Source organism: Danio aesculapii, chromosome 8, assembly GCF_903798145.1.
Source record: "Danio aesculapii chromosome 8, fDanAes4.1, whole genome shotgun sequence".
NCBI classification, from domain to species: Eukaryota; Metazoa; Chordata; class Actinopteri; order Cypriniformes; family Danionidae; genus Danio; species Danio aesculapii.
The window spans coordinates 26,239,567-26,254,697 of NC_079442.1; the positions used below are offsets into that span (position 1 = coordinate 26,239,567).

At 36.7% G+C, this 15,131-nt stretch overlaps 1 protein-coding gene across 1 annotated transcript in view; it reads left to right on the forward strand.

The window, feature by feature from the left end:
- Positions 1-565: 565 nt before the first annotated feature.
- Positions 566-15,131, forward strand: part of tafa3b (TAFA chemokine like family member 3b) — a 168,562-nt gene continuing 153,996 nt past the window's right edge. Inside the window, exon 1 of the mRNA XM_056463508.1 lies at positions 566-1,016. The gene's annotated coding sequence lies outside the window, so the exon portion shown is untranslated. The remainder of the gene's footprint in view (positions 1,017-15,131) is intronic.

Here is a 15,131-nt window from a genome sequence, read left to right on the forward strand (position 1 = left end):
ATACCTTCAGGCTTCATAATCAAAATGTATTCCAAATATTTACCATCCAGTCTACCAATGCTCTGAAAATTAGTTGTCATGTAGTTTTAATGTAACATAATCCCCAACATGTTTTTAAGGGACCATAAAATAAAGTATGCCAGAAATATTTTTAAACACTGTAGAAGTTGATGTCACATTTTAAAGCAATATTTTGCTGCTAAATTCCCAAACAGTCGCTCTTTCACTGTTAACATGACTTTAGCAGGTCATATTGTTGTTTTTCCACCATCTTTATAACTCATATACACACCTGAAGTTCATTTGGGCGTTTAAAGGCAGATTAGACGAGTCTTAAGGCTACTCAGGTGGCCCTGTGCATTTAAATAGCAGAATTAATGCAAGTCAGGTGAACCTGTAAAATATTCAGAAACAACGTGAGCTCAAGAAAGAGAAGAACCTGCAGGACAGCTGTCACAAACGCCGCTGAGTGGCGCTGATTCACCGCGCGTTTCTTCTGAACATCCCTGGAGAGCACGGGGATCGAGTCAGCGCAACGCAGCTCCAGACCTTTGCCTTCAGCACCGGCAGATCCTGCACAGAGCGCGTACGCGTCTCCAGCTCGGACAAACACCGGGAAAGCAAGCCCGACGGGATACTACGCGAGATGAGGGCTCCGTTACAAACATCTGTGTGATTTCCAAACCAGGAGCGAAAGCGTTGATGTGAAGTTTCACGCAGCTCTCCGTTGAGTTGAGATGAAGATCTGAGCCGCTGTGAGAGAAGGAACTTTGCGTCTTCGCGCACCCGGACGCCCTGCGGGGACATCGGGCGCTTCAGTGATCAGAGGACTGAACTTCTTTTCTGTATTTTGGGGCTTTCTAGCTTACTCTGACAGAGTAGACACAGAAGGGATCCTTTGGTGCGGATTGTTGAAGCATCTCCAGTTCGTGGATGGAATAACTCATAATGGAAGGGCAATGAGACCTCTTTCTTCTGCTGCTGCTGGGCAATAATCCGGACTACCGCGCCAACAGGTAAGGGCTATCTCGATTTATGTGGTTTAATTCTTATTTCCACGAGTGCTTAACATTAAACTTTCATAACGGATTGAGTAGTGTTTGTTATATCACTGAGTTGAATATCATTGATCAGTTGAGTAAAATGAACTGGTATTGTCTGTTTTAGTGATCCATGACAGTTGCTTTAGTGAGTCATGCATTCTGATCGTGACCGGACGCGGGTCAATGAAACTTAATAGGCAGGCTACAGCCTGGGTGTAAACCTGAGAATCGTCCTGGGAGCTATAAAGCTGGGCTATTTTGTATCAAGTGTGGTAAAGAAATAATCCATGGAGTAAAAAGGGGCAACGAATGTGGGGAATTTTAGCGTGTGTGCGCGCGCGGGAGAGCGAGGGTGTGTATGCGGGTTAATGGTGTTTCGCCTCCTTATTACCGCGTTAGTAGTGAATGGCATGTAAAAGTCAGGCTCACTCCTGTAAATCAGCTTAGTCCGGATGGAAAGGGCGCAAAACAGAGGTAGGTCTCTGTGCTCCTGACGCACAGAGCTGGCACGCGCATCTGGGATGCGCCGTCACGCGCACATATCACTAACTCATTCAATTCCAATTTTTTTTTCGAGAAGCCATCTTGCCTAATAAGTTCCGTTAAAAGACACTGCTGTTATTAATCACAAAGTCGACATTGTTGTTAAATAAATAAATATATAAAATGTTTTCATAATGCCTTTTTTCTATGCCTAATTACGCCAATACTCTAAAAGCATTTATCTTCGTTCAGTGTTTCATACACTCCCGATTAACCTCATAAAATGACAAGAGCACAAATAGGCCTATATTTACTCAAACATAAAATAAAAATAGTCTAATAACATTTATTAGCACTTGCTTGGTTGGTAGTCAATGCCGATTAATTACTCAATAAAGTGTTTTATTTTTCTTTCAGCCGAATCATTAATTTTATCCCCTGGCTCACCTTGAAAAAGACATTTACAACCAAAATAGGCCTGTATTTTACATTTACATTAAACAACACATCATTTGCAAGGGTGAAATAGAGTTTGATAACACAAATCCTTATTAAGTTCACAAAAAAGTGACCTAAAATGTTAGCATATTAACTGTTTTTAGTTTAAAAAAAGTATGATTCCAATGTGTTGATTTATACCATCAAAACATGTTTTATATGTCAAATTGATAAGACATAATTTGTTATGGTTTTTCTGGATTTTTAATACAAGTTATTTGTAAATTCCTGAATAACTATCCCATTTTTTCACTTTTTAAATACTTCTTAGAGCAGCTATAGCGTACTGTACACTGTAAAACCCAACAGTCAACTTTATCAAATGAAAGGAGTGTAGTTGATTTAAAATTTACTGAAAGGTAATTCTACTCATTTGAAAAGAGTTTTGAACTCAGCATTGAAGGCAATGAGTTAAATTAATTACCTCATTACTTCAGCTTAAATGGAGTAAGTTCACAGTACTCATATAGATTAGTTTTTTAACTCAAATGGTTTGTAGCAATCGGTTTCCTCAAATGGTTTAAGTTGCCTTAACTTATTGGGTTTTACAGTACTCAGTTGGTTTGAGTTCTTTTTATCTATTGAGTTTTACTTGCTCAAATTGCTTCGTTTACAAACTTAAATGGTTTATTGCAATCAGTTTCCTAAAATGATTTCATTTATCTTTTTTTACAGTGTACAATTCATAAAGATTGCGTTGAATAAATCTTTATTCTTGAGTGAATCATTCAAATTATTTGAGATCCAGCTCACTTGTTCATTAAAGTAGACAAAAAACAGACTTGACTGTACAATTTAGGAGTCAATCCAGAAAAGTATAATAATGCTTCACACAAACTTCATAACTTTCTCCCTTTCAAATAGTTTTTTTTGCAGTAAATTGCACCAAATAAGATAAAGCACTTCATAAATCCTCCACATCACCCTGGGAGAGAAAGAGAGAGAGAGAGAGAGAGAGAGAGAGAGAGAGAGAGAGAGAGAGAGAGTGAAATGGAGAACAGCGGCAAAAAATGAATACTGCAGAATACGGCCATATGAATTTGCAGTTGCAAACTATAATTTCCGCAGTAATTGCATTGCCTTGGCTGATGTGGTTGGCTGATATAACTCCCTTCAGGCCACAGTGCGCGTTTATTCTCCTGCTAACAGAGCTGGTTATGTGTTCGCTATGAGGGAGGATGTTGTCGGGAGCAAAAGGCTTAGGAACACACAGATGCCCCGCTGATACTGGCTGCTGAAATAATCCTTTGTGAATCACCACTGAATGTAGTAGTTTATTTGATTTGGCTCTGTTGTGGGCAGGTCCCGGATCTGCCGAGAGTGCTTTAACCCAAGCACTGCATGTGTCTACTGTATATACTGATACACTCTTACTGGCTGGATCTGAAAGCCGTTCCCAGTGTAAATGGTTGAAGGGGAAATAGCGGTGTGTCTGTCAAAAGCAGAGATCTGCCCATCCTGAGACCCAGAGCAAGTTTTAATTAGCCTGTAGATTGACAGGTAAGAGAGAAGCCCTCTGTAAAATGATTTACTAATCAGAATAGTGAGGGAGGGAGACAGAGAAAGAGAGAGAGAATGTGCTAATTGTTTTTGACTTGTACAGTTTGAGGTGGAACATTTGCAGTTTATTCATGCTTCTGTTAATTTTGAGATTTTGAATTTTCATAAAGTGTTTTTTTCCCCACCCAAAAACACCTTTAACAGTTTCTTTTGTTACACTTTATCAATTTGTGTCTCTAGATTTCTATTACATGCCTATTTTTCAAGATGAGTTTTATTTTTGTGTGTTTCTGTTTTTAAAGACGTTAGGCTGCATTTGTGTGTGTGTGTGTGTGTGTGTGTGTGTGTGTGTGTGTTTTCACAGGCTATTAAGTGTGACAAATAACTGTTGCTTGTTGGAATGTCTGATGTCTGGGTCAGAGAGGGAATCTCGGGTTTCTGCAGCTGGTTTGGGTTTCAGATAAAATGATTCGAGTGTGGTCAGCTGACTAGACCCTTTTCATTCAGTCCTGCTGATTTATCTAGTGTGGTGTGAATAATTCATCAAAGCTCACAGAGAACCAGTGTGTGTAATTATGCTTGTGCAATTGTGTGCGCGAGACTGTGTGTGCGGTAGAACACAATTGTTAATTTGCAGAATCGAATAACTTGGATAACCATTTTCATAAATCTTTTATTTGTATATGTATATATGTATATGTATATTTGTATATATATATGTATGTATATGTATATATATATGTATGTATATGTATATATATATATATATATATATATATATATATATATATATATATATATATATATATATATATATATATATATATATATATATATATATATATATATATATATATATATACATATATATATATATATATATACATATACATATATACATATACATATACATATACATATATATATATATATATATATATATATATATATATATATATATATATATATATATATATATATATATATATATATATATATATATATATACATATATATATATATATATATACATATATATACATATATATATATATATATATATATATATACATATATATATATATATATATATATATATATATATATATATATATATATATATATATATATATATATATATATATATATATATATATATATATATATATATATAGTTGAAGTCAGAATTATTAGCCCCCCTGAATTATTAGCCCCCTCCCTTTTTATTTTTCCCCCCAAATCCTGTTTAATGGAGAGAAGATTTTTTTTCCAACACATTTCTAAACATAATAGTTTTAATAACTCATTTCTAATATCTGATTTTTTTTTTACCTTCGTCTTGTTGACAGTAAATAATATTTCAATATTTGACTAGATATTTTTCAAGCCACTTCTATACAGCTTAAAATGATATTTAAAGGCTTAACTAGGTTAATTAGGTTAACTAGGCAGGTTAGGGTAATTAGGCAAGTCATTGTATAACGATGGTTTGTTCTGTAGACTATCGAAAAATATATAGCTTAAAGGGGCTAATAATTTTGACTTTAAAAGGGTTTTTAAAAATTTACAAACTGCTTTTATTATTAAAATAAATAAGACTTTCTCCAGAAGAAAAAATATTATCAGACACACTGAAGATTTTCTTGCTCTGTTAAACATTATTTGGGAAATATTTAAAAATTAATTTAAAGGGGGGCTAATAATTCTGACTTCAACTTTATTTATATATATAAATAAGTATATATAAATATAATATATATTTATGTGTATGTATGTATTTTTGTGTGTGTGTATTATAATTTGACTGCTGAGCTCAGTTACTAATATGAATATGTCACTTTAAAAATGTCACTTTGTATTATGAAAAGTGGTGTATTAAGTGAGAAAGATAAACTGAGTGAATGTGATTGTTTGCATCAGATGCAGCATTCATTATTCTGGATAATCTCATATTCATAATGAAAAATTAGTATTAATGTCCAATTATAAAGCCTTACTCATAAAAACCTCTTGTAACAATCTAATGGCATAACATCTAAGGACATCAATACTATTATTACAACTTATTACACATATATTAGTATTATGTAATTATATGATAATTTTAGCTTATTTTTTATTTCATTTTCTTCAGCTTAGTCCCTTGATTTATCAGGGGTCGCCAAAGCTGAATGATCCGCCAACTTATTCAGCATATGTTTTACACAGCGGATACCCTTCCAGCCGCATCCCAGTATTGGGAAACACCCATACACTCTTGCATTCACACACATACACTACAGCCAATTTTAGCTTATTCGATTCACCTACATTGCATGTCTTTTGACTGTGGGGGAAACCGGAGCACCCGGAGGAAACCCACGCTATACAGGAAGAACATGCAAACTCCTCACAGATATGCCAACAGACCCAGACAGGGCTTGAACCAGCAACCTCCTTGCTGTGAGGCGACAGTGCTAACCAGTGAACCACTGTGCTCACTTTTAGCGTATTATACATATAAATAAAATGTTATATATTGAACAATAAATAAAAAATAGGTAAGCAATTCAGTCAGAATGCAGGATTTTAATATGTTAAGCCTCACTCAGAGTCAGACTGCACAATTACTTCATGTGTAGTGTGTCATAGGGCATGACAACAGATGCCATGTCTGTGAAGCTTCATAATGTCAATGTATTAAGCTTATAACATGCTTTTTTGTCGTCCACAACTGTTAAACTGGTAAAATGAAAGATAAAGTGACTGTTAGTTGGACATTAAATGGAAGAAAGCTTGGTAGAGTTATAGCAATATACTTGCCTGTATGATGTGCTATATTTGCATGGGTTTCCTCCAGGTGCTCCGGTTTCCCCCACAATCCTAAGACATGCGCTGTAGGTGAATTGAATAAACTAAGTTGGCTGAAGTGTGTGTAAATGAGTGTGTATGGGTGTTTCCCAGTGATGGGTTGCAGTTTAAAAGGGCATCTGCTGTGTAAAACATGTGCACCAAAAACAAGTTGGTGGTTAATTCCGCTGTGGCGACCGCTGATTAATAAAGGGACTAAGCTGAAAAGAAAATGAATGAATGAGAATGAATAAGGGTAACAGCTGAAATTTAGTTGTCATTTTAATTTAAAGCAATGTTATCTTTTGTGAGCGCAGGGCTGCTTTGTTTACAGTCGTTTCTGGGAACCCACTACTGCAGCTCCAAAACAGCCTCTTAATGACAGAATAATTCTGTCTTAACTTATCTATTACTTTCATTCAGAAAATAGACACACACATATGGGAGAAACTGTCTTTGGTGGAAACAATGGATAGACAGTCACAGCATTTGTAATTTATGTGGCTTCTTCAGAATGCACCTCATGTGATTATTGATTGTGAAGTAATGTGTATTCTGGCAAAATTGATACTAAAGACACATCAAAATTTTATCTAGACTAAACTGCATATTCTGATACAGTGACTGCCATAACCAACAATTATAATCATGTAGTATGAATAGGGCTTTATGAATCTTAAGTGTGCCGGTTTGCTCAGGAATAAACATTAGGGTGCTTTCACATCTGTGGTTTGGTTCATTTGGTCCGGACCATGGGCAACAAATAATACATTTTTTTGCTGTTTTGGGGTTCTTTTCACATCACACTGATTGCTTTGGTCCGAACCAGTTGAAAAGAACCAAAATGCAGTCATGTGACAAAATCCATAGCTCATTGGCCAGATGCATTTCCTAAACTGCTTCTCGACTGGTCAAAATTAACGTGCGGGAAAATGCCAATGGAACTCCCGCAAGTGAACAAACCGGCAGACACAAAATGTTGCTTCTTACTGTGGAGCGACTGCACAGGAGGATTGTATCCCAGTTTATAGGATACTATATAGTTTGTATACATCACTTTAGATAAAGTATACATTTTGAGAACGAAGCTTTTAATGCTTTAATGTTTTAATGCATTGCAAACCATGCATCACAAGTCACTCCAGGAGGAGATGTGAATTAATTTAGCTAAACTAGGACATGGTCATCTTCCGGAAATGTTACCAACGATCCATCAGTAATGTTTTTCCCTCTCTTTCTCTGTTTAAAATTGTTGATAAAGTGCTGTCAACAAATATTTTTCCTCCACACCCCATAAGATGGGACAGCGCATCGGAGTACGGCAGCTGGATTAGTCCAAAAAGGCACAGTACTTTTTGCAGTTGGGTCTGTTTTAGTTCGGATCATGTTCTGACCACAAACGAACCGCTCCAGTGTTCGTTTAAAAGTGTACCAAGACCACATCTTCGAGAAGGTCTTGGTTCACTTTTTTGATCTGCTTTTGGTGTGATTGCTACATTCACACCTGCCCAAACGAACCGCACCAAGAGGGAAAACAAACTCTAGTTTGATTCAACCACACACAATCTCATGGCAATTCGTATCTTTTTGATTTAGTGGCTAATTCGTATGAATCCGTATGATCTAATTCGTACAATTTAGTACAATTTGCTCATCCACCAATAATGGTTGGGTTAGGGGAGGGGTTAGGTCTTTAAAGGTATCTCCCTTTTAAAATCGTACAATTTCGTACGACTGAACTCATACGAATTCGTACAAATCAGCCACTAAACTGACAAAACGTAAAATACTTACGTCGTGAGATCAGGCTGATTCAACCGAACTAAATAAAGCAGGTGTGAAACGCCCTTAGATTAAGGGCACCAAAAATTGCAGCACACACCCAAATTGTTTTTCATTTTAAATGAGAGAAACAAATATCAGAGACACTTTTAGATTCCAGAAGAAATGTCTGTGGTAAGGCTTCAGAAATAAAATATTTGAAGCTTAAACAATTACGAACTCCTCCTAAAACACTTAAAAGTACATTCTGTGCACAGCAAATGTGGTATTTTTAAAATAATAGCATAAATGCTGTAATCAGACTGCTCCAAATAGCGAATGATGCGATGATATTGGCAGAATTTGCATGGCTTTAAAGACATTCTCTATAGTTATGCACCTGTTCTTCTCTACTAATGCAGTAAATGACTTTATATATAACTTACGTGTTTGCAGTGCAATAATAAATTGATACTGAGAAAATGATTATGGGACTTTTTCTTCATGGTGTTACTGTCTGAATTGGAAGTAATATAAAATGAATGAATATCCACCATTAAATAAACATGGCAATGCTGTCAAAGTGTTCACAAAACAGTCTGCTGTGGATCTGCAATTTCTTGATTGTGATGACTGCAGGTAGAAATTGAGGATATATTCAGTGTACTTGGCATCTATAATGCGGTTTCTGTTGGCAGACGTGGTCTATAAGCGTAATGAAGTCAGTTTTTTATGCATTAGCTTTCTGTAAATGGTGAATTTAGCAAGTTTGCATCTATTGATATGCAAGAATGGAGAAATAAGTTTCAAACTTTTGAATATTTATGCATGAAAGTTTCATGGCTCCAATATTGGTGATTGGTTATTTTCAGCAAATTGCTTTGTGTGCAGCTGAGTCGTCTGCCAAAGTGTTGATTAATGAGAGAATAACAAAACACCAGACAAATGAAACCTACACCTTCACAAAACAAGCACTTTCTGCATCAACCTCATCCTAAAATTATGATCCAATTCCACAGAGAAGATCTTCCAACGGGGAAAATAAGTGCGTCAACGACCGCTTCACTTTTCACCTCAGAGTTTACCAGACCTCGGCTGTGAGAGGACTTTATTACTGCAGTGTCACCCTTCTTTCTTTCATTCAGTCATCATTTCTGTCTCACAGGACAAGATTAACATTGCTGTCATGACACAGGCTCTGCAGGAATCAAGAGATAGAGAGAAAGAAAGTAATAGAGAGTAAGTGACCCCCAGTGTTTCCTGAGGTGAAGCGTATAAATGGATGACTTGCTCAGTCACAGGGTGAGCAGGTGGAGAGGTTGTGTGTAGGATTGTGTGTGTGTGTGTGTGTGTGTTTGTAAGGTTTGACATATTTTTGTTACTTTTTTCCCAGTGAGAGACCGCAAAATAAGTGCCTAAAAAAGAAGTGGTAAACAAACCGAATATAAATACCCAAAGGAGGATGTTACTCTTTTTTTTTTTACGCTCAGGAGACTTGATGGAGTTTTAAGATGTGCTTCATTTAAGTATAAACTTTAGTCCAAAAGTGTTTGTGCTAAAAACAAATATAAAAATAGACACAGATGCGGCACACATACAGTAAAAAGGGTTTAAAATGAAAGCGGATAGCGTTGTGCTGAGAAAATGTGTTTGGGAGAGTTTGATGAGAAGTAATTGTGCTCAGACTGAAGTATCTGACATTTCACAGTAGATTGTGGTATCTTGGCGCAGAGACACATGAGATTATGTGAGTCTTTTCTTCTCTGGCAAAAAATGAGAAGCTGGAGACTTCAGCGCAAGTTTTTATTTGATCTTCACTTCATTGCATTGCAGCTTTTACTATAGTACATTTTAATGGTATAAATTGAGGTCTACTTTAATAATGACAGTCCCAACATACGTAGGCTTATTCTGAAAACGTAGCTCTATATACATTTCTGAAGATCACAAATTATGTAGCCAGAGCTATGTATGGCTGCATTTCATCTTTAAAATGAATGTTATGGGGTGGTATGATGCTTTTCCTTTTCGTACTTACCAGCTGACCGCTTGCCTCCGAATGGATGGCTTTCCTGCTGTTACCAGTTTGACCAGTTAGCTCGCTTTGTACGTCGGCAGGCTTGAGATGCAGAGAGGAGTTGACCGCGATTACAGGGTTAATACAAAAGCCAAAAAATGAAACAAACAAGTTAACAACAGGGTGAGAATGTGGGAAATGGGTCTGCGCTGGTCAGTCGGTGCTTTTAAAACACTATCGGTTGGGTTTACGGAAGGGCGGCGGTATCGGTTGGTTGGTCAGTCATCAGTCAATCAGTTGACATCGACCTCTGGTGGATTTATGGGAGAAGAGCAGGCAGAAATGTCGCGAGAGAAATTTGTTATTTTAATGGTTTGTTACATTGCATCTACATGTCAACAATCTTTAGATTATAAGTAGACTTTTAGGTCGGGTTAGGGTTAGTGTATGTTGACATGTACTTGCTAAGTTTCTAATAGTCAGTTGAATGTCTGTTGAGAGAGCAGTATCAAAATATATTAAACAGACAGTCTACTAATACTCAAATGGACCATCAAAATAAAGTGTTACCGAAATTTGAGACCTCAAATGCGTACACAGCTGCCTCTGGTGTTATCGCGAAAACAAAAACTGAAAAAAAACTTACCTCCTGGGGCGGATTTCGCGATCTCCATAAATGTATATAGGGCTACGTTTTCAGAATGAGCCTGGGTTGGATAATCTAACTTAAAGGTATAGATCACCAAAAAATGAGAAACACCCCATCATTTATTCTCCCTTGTGTTGTTTTAGACATTTATGAGTTTCTGCTTCGGTTGAACACAAAATCAAACATGAAGAAAATATTTTTAAGCAATGGTCTCAAATTTAATTCCTGGAGGGCAACAGCTCTGCACTCTCCAACCACCTTCAACTCACACCTGCTTAATACTTTCTAGTAGTCTTGAACACCTTGATTAGTTGGATAAGCTGTGTTTGATTGGGGTTGGAGCAAAACTGTGCAGAGCTGCGGCCCTCCAGGAATCCAGTTTAAGGACCTATGTTTTAAAAGTTGCAGGTTTCTGGCTCCAATTTGACTTGTATAGTAGGACACAATTGCTATGGATGTCATTGGGTGTCAGATACAAACATTTTTCAAAATATTTTCCATCGTGGTTAACAGAAGAAAGAAACTTATATGGGTTTTGAACAGTGAAAGGGGGAGTAAATGATGGCAGTAGTTCAATTTTTGGGTGAACTCTCCTTTTGAAGCATCAAGGGATAGTTCACCCCAAATTTTTAATTTGGACAATTTTTATTATTGCGTCCTTACGGAGTAAAAATAAACAAATAGAAGTACTGTTATTATTGGTTTTCTAAATTTGCTGTTAATAGGTACATTTGAGTTAAATGTTCAGCTGTGGTTTATAATATGATTAATTTTTAATTTTTATACTGATGCTTGTCCTCCAAATTTCAGTAAGACTATTATCATTTAGAACATTTATTTGATTTGTCACAAAGTATTTACAATTTAGAACAATAATTTAGATTTAAGTGAAATTACACCTATTTCACAAATGCATGCTACAACAAACAACATAATATTCAATGTGAGCACTGAGCTTGTTTCCCTGCGACATTAGGTGAAACTTTTGAGAGATGTTTGTTTTCCATTCATGCTGTATTAATGGGTCGGATATTGAGGTGTGGCGCATTGCCTGTCCTTACTTTGTTTCAATACAATGTTAAGCAACAGTGATGTGAATAACAGGGCTATAAATAAAAGGCATTACTAACGGTGATACTTTTTTCAGTAACGAGTAATGAAATGAATTACTGTTTCCCCCTTTACAATGCTGTTACCTTTACTGACAATAAAATATAAGCATTACTATAATTGAGACCACTGAAGCAGTTTTCATGTGAGCAGCATCTCTCTCAGCCATAGGACCTCTATTTCTCTGAGGGGGTGGGGGGAGGGGGTATGTGTGTGTTTGGGGCTTGGGCGGGACACATAACCTACTACAATGATGATTGGTGTGTTTGTGAATATGGTGTAACTGAGAACGTGATGATTGGCTTAATTAGAGTACATTTCCATCGTTTGCCAATCAGAGGCAGAGTAGTGCAGGTTCATGCACATGCACAGTCAGTCGCACACACCGACGACCAGGAGTCAAAAAGATGGCAAATCCAAAAAGTTTAAAAGTAGCTTTTGGAAACTGTAAATATAAGCACTACTTTTCCATTGTTGAGGTGAAAGGCAAGAATGTTTATGTATCGTGCAACCTATGCCCAGAAAAAAAGAGTCTCTCTGCGTTGGTGACAAGTAATTCTAATCTAATGAAGCATCTCACATCATCACATGCCGCCATAAAATTGGTGGTTAAGAACTCAGGTGATAACTTGAGCTCTGGTACCTGTTTATTATATGTTTAGCCTTGGTTTTTGACAAGTCTTGTGAGTTGTGGTCTGTGCAATAAATACTTAAAGTTCTAAACCATCTATTGTGCAACTACCCACATAGCAAAATATCTCTGGCCCAGCTCTGGCCCACACAATCAGCTGTTGCTTGGCCCACATGCCGCAGTGAATTATGGTACATGACTGGGCCAAGTCTGGCTTCCAGACAAGAGCCAAACATGGACCATATCTGGGTCAAGTCTCAGCCAAGTTAATAACCCATAACTGGGCCTGAACTGGGCTAGATATGTTGGTGTGTCACTACTGCAATGAAATTAATAAACTTATGAATCATAATGCTTTAGGCATGCTATGTGCGTGCTATTTCTTGAAGCGACCTGACTGGTAGAATTTTATTATTCCAAAATAATAAAAATATATATTAAATGTGGGTCAAGATAGGCCAAAATAACATGGCCCACATATCAATTATTAACATCTGGGCCAAATACTACATTTTATATCTAGCCCCAAATATTGTGTGCCACCTTAAAGACGGTGCCACCTCTGCCAAACCCGGGACATGTTTGGCCCACATGCTGCATGCCAGTGCCGGATGAATGCCTGCTGTGCCAGCTTTATGCCAAATCTGAGCCAGAATTCTTTGCTACCTGGGTATAGTACACAACAGCATTAAAATAGTGTAGATTAGTGTTTTATATTTATTTTATAGTCATTTGACAAATGAGATTTTTTTTTAAAGTTGCGCATTAGTTACTTCTATTTAGTGGTAATTAGTTACTTTCATAATTATGCAACTCAGTAACTTGTGAGAAGTAACTAGTAACTATAAATAATTACTCTTTTAATGGAACGTGCCCAACACTGCTAAGCAACTGCAAAAGATTCTTAGCATCAGCTTTGCATCCAGTGTGCGATGTGCACAAATATGGATATTGATTCTGAAAGGGGAATCTAACAATAAAGTGAGATCACCTATAGAGTCATTTTGCACTTTTGTGGCCTGGTAGCAGCTCTTTCAGTCTTGTATTTAAACTTTTGAAGACATGATATGAGTTATTCATTAAATAAAACATAACCCTTTTACTCAAATACCTATTAATGGCAAGTCCATTCAAAAAATATTAAAGTGAGTGATCTCTTTATTTTCCATTCATATTTATTAGGTTTGAGCTCTAATTACAGTACTACATAAGACCAAATTAGGAGCTTGCTCGTATTTCAAAATTGATGGTAATTTTCATAACAATGAATTGTTTTTCATTGTAGTCATTCACTTGCTGTTGACTTTTGAGCTTAAATATTATCAGCATCCCTTAAATGGAGACAATAACTCCATTGTCAAAACAGCTCAACAAAGCCTGTACTTCCTTCATCAGCTGAGGAAGTTCAACCTTCCAAAGGAGCTGCTGAAACAGTTCTACACCTCCATCATTGAATCAGTCCTCTGCACTTCAATAACTGTCTGGTTTATCTCAGCTACCAAATCTGACCTCTGTAGACTGTTGAATAGTTTGGACTGCTGAGCCAATCACTGGTACAACCCTCCCTACTCTCCAAGAACTGTACTTATCTAGAGCGAGCAGAAGGGCTGCCAAAATCACTCTGGACCCCTCACACCCAGCACACTGCCTCTTTGAACTTTTACCTTCTGGTCGACGCTGCAGAGCAATGTGCACTAGAACAGCCTGACACAGAAACAGTTTCCTCCCTCAGGTAATCCATCTTATGAACACTGGATGATAATAATTATGAACAAACATCACTACTTGTTATACACGTTTTATACACATATACACTTATTTAACAACATACTTTACATGACAATTCGCACATAACAGCTGCACATATAACGTTGTATATAGTAATTTCGGATTCACAGAGCTGTGAGGCCGGTGTCTAGCTGATGAAAGTAAATCCATATGATGGTGTGACTGACGATGTCTTATTCCTCCTGTTTTACGATGGTTGACAACAAACTTTTTAGTGTGTTACTGCCACCTCTCGCTCTGGTCGGTGACATCTCAAATCAATCATTCTGCTGACAAGAGAAACTTGCTTGATGGAAAGATGACTGAGGGAGAGGAGTTTATATATATATATATATATATATATATATATATATATATATATATATATATATTTTTTTTTTTTTTTTAAATATACTTATTATCAGTTTTTTGTCCTGTCTTTGTGATTCTGTTGCACTGCAGAAGCTCTGTCACGAAAACAAATTCCTCGTATGTGTGAACATACCTGGCAATAAAGCTCTTTCTGATTCTTATTCCAAATACAGAGCAATCATATATAAGGTGTGCTGATATTAACACCAACATGTGTTCCTGCATTTTACAAAACATATCTTGTCATCTAGTTTGGGTTTAAGCATATGTGAGTATCATTTGTATGTGGTGCTTCTGGGTGAGATTCACTCTGTGTCTCCCTAATGTCATGGCTACTGATCTCGTTTGCCAGAATTCAGGCAAAACAAGCACCTCTGAGCCTAATTACACCCAACCCAGTGTCTGATGTGAATTTTCTCATTACTCACATGCACACACACACACACCTTGAGGATCAGCCAGAATGAAAGC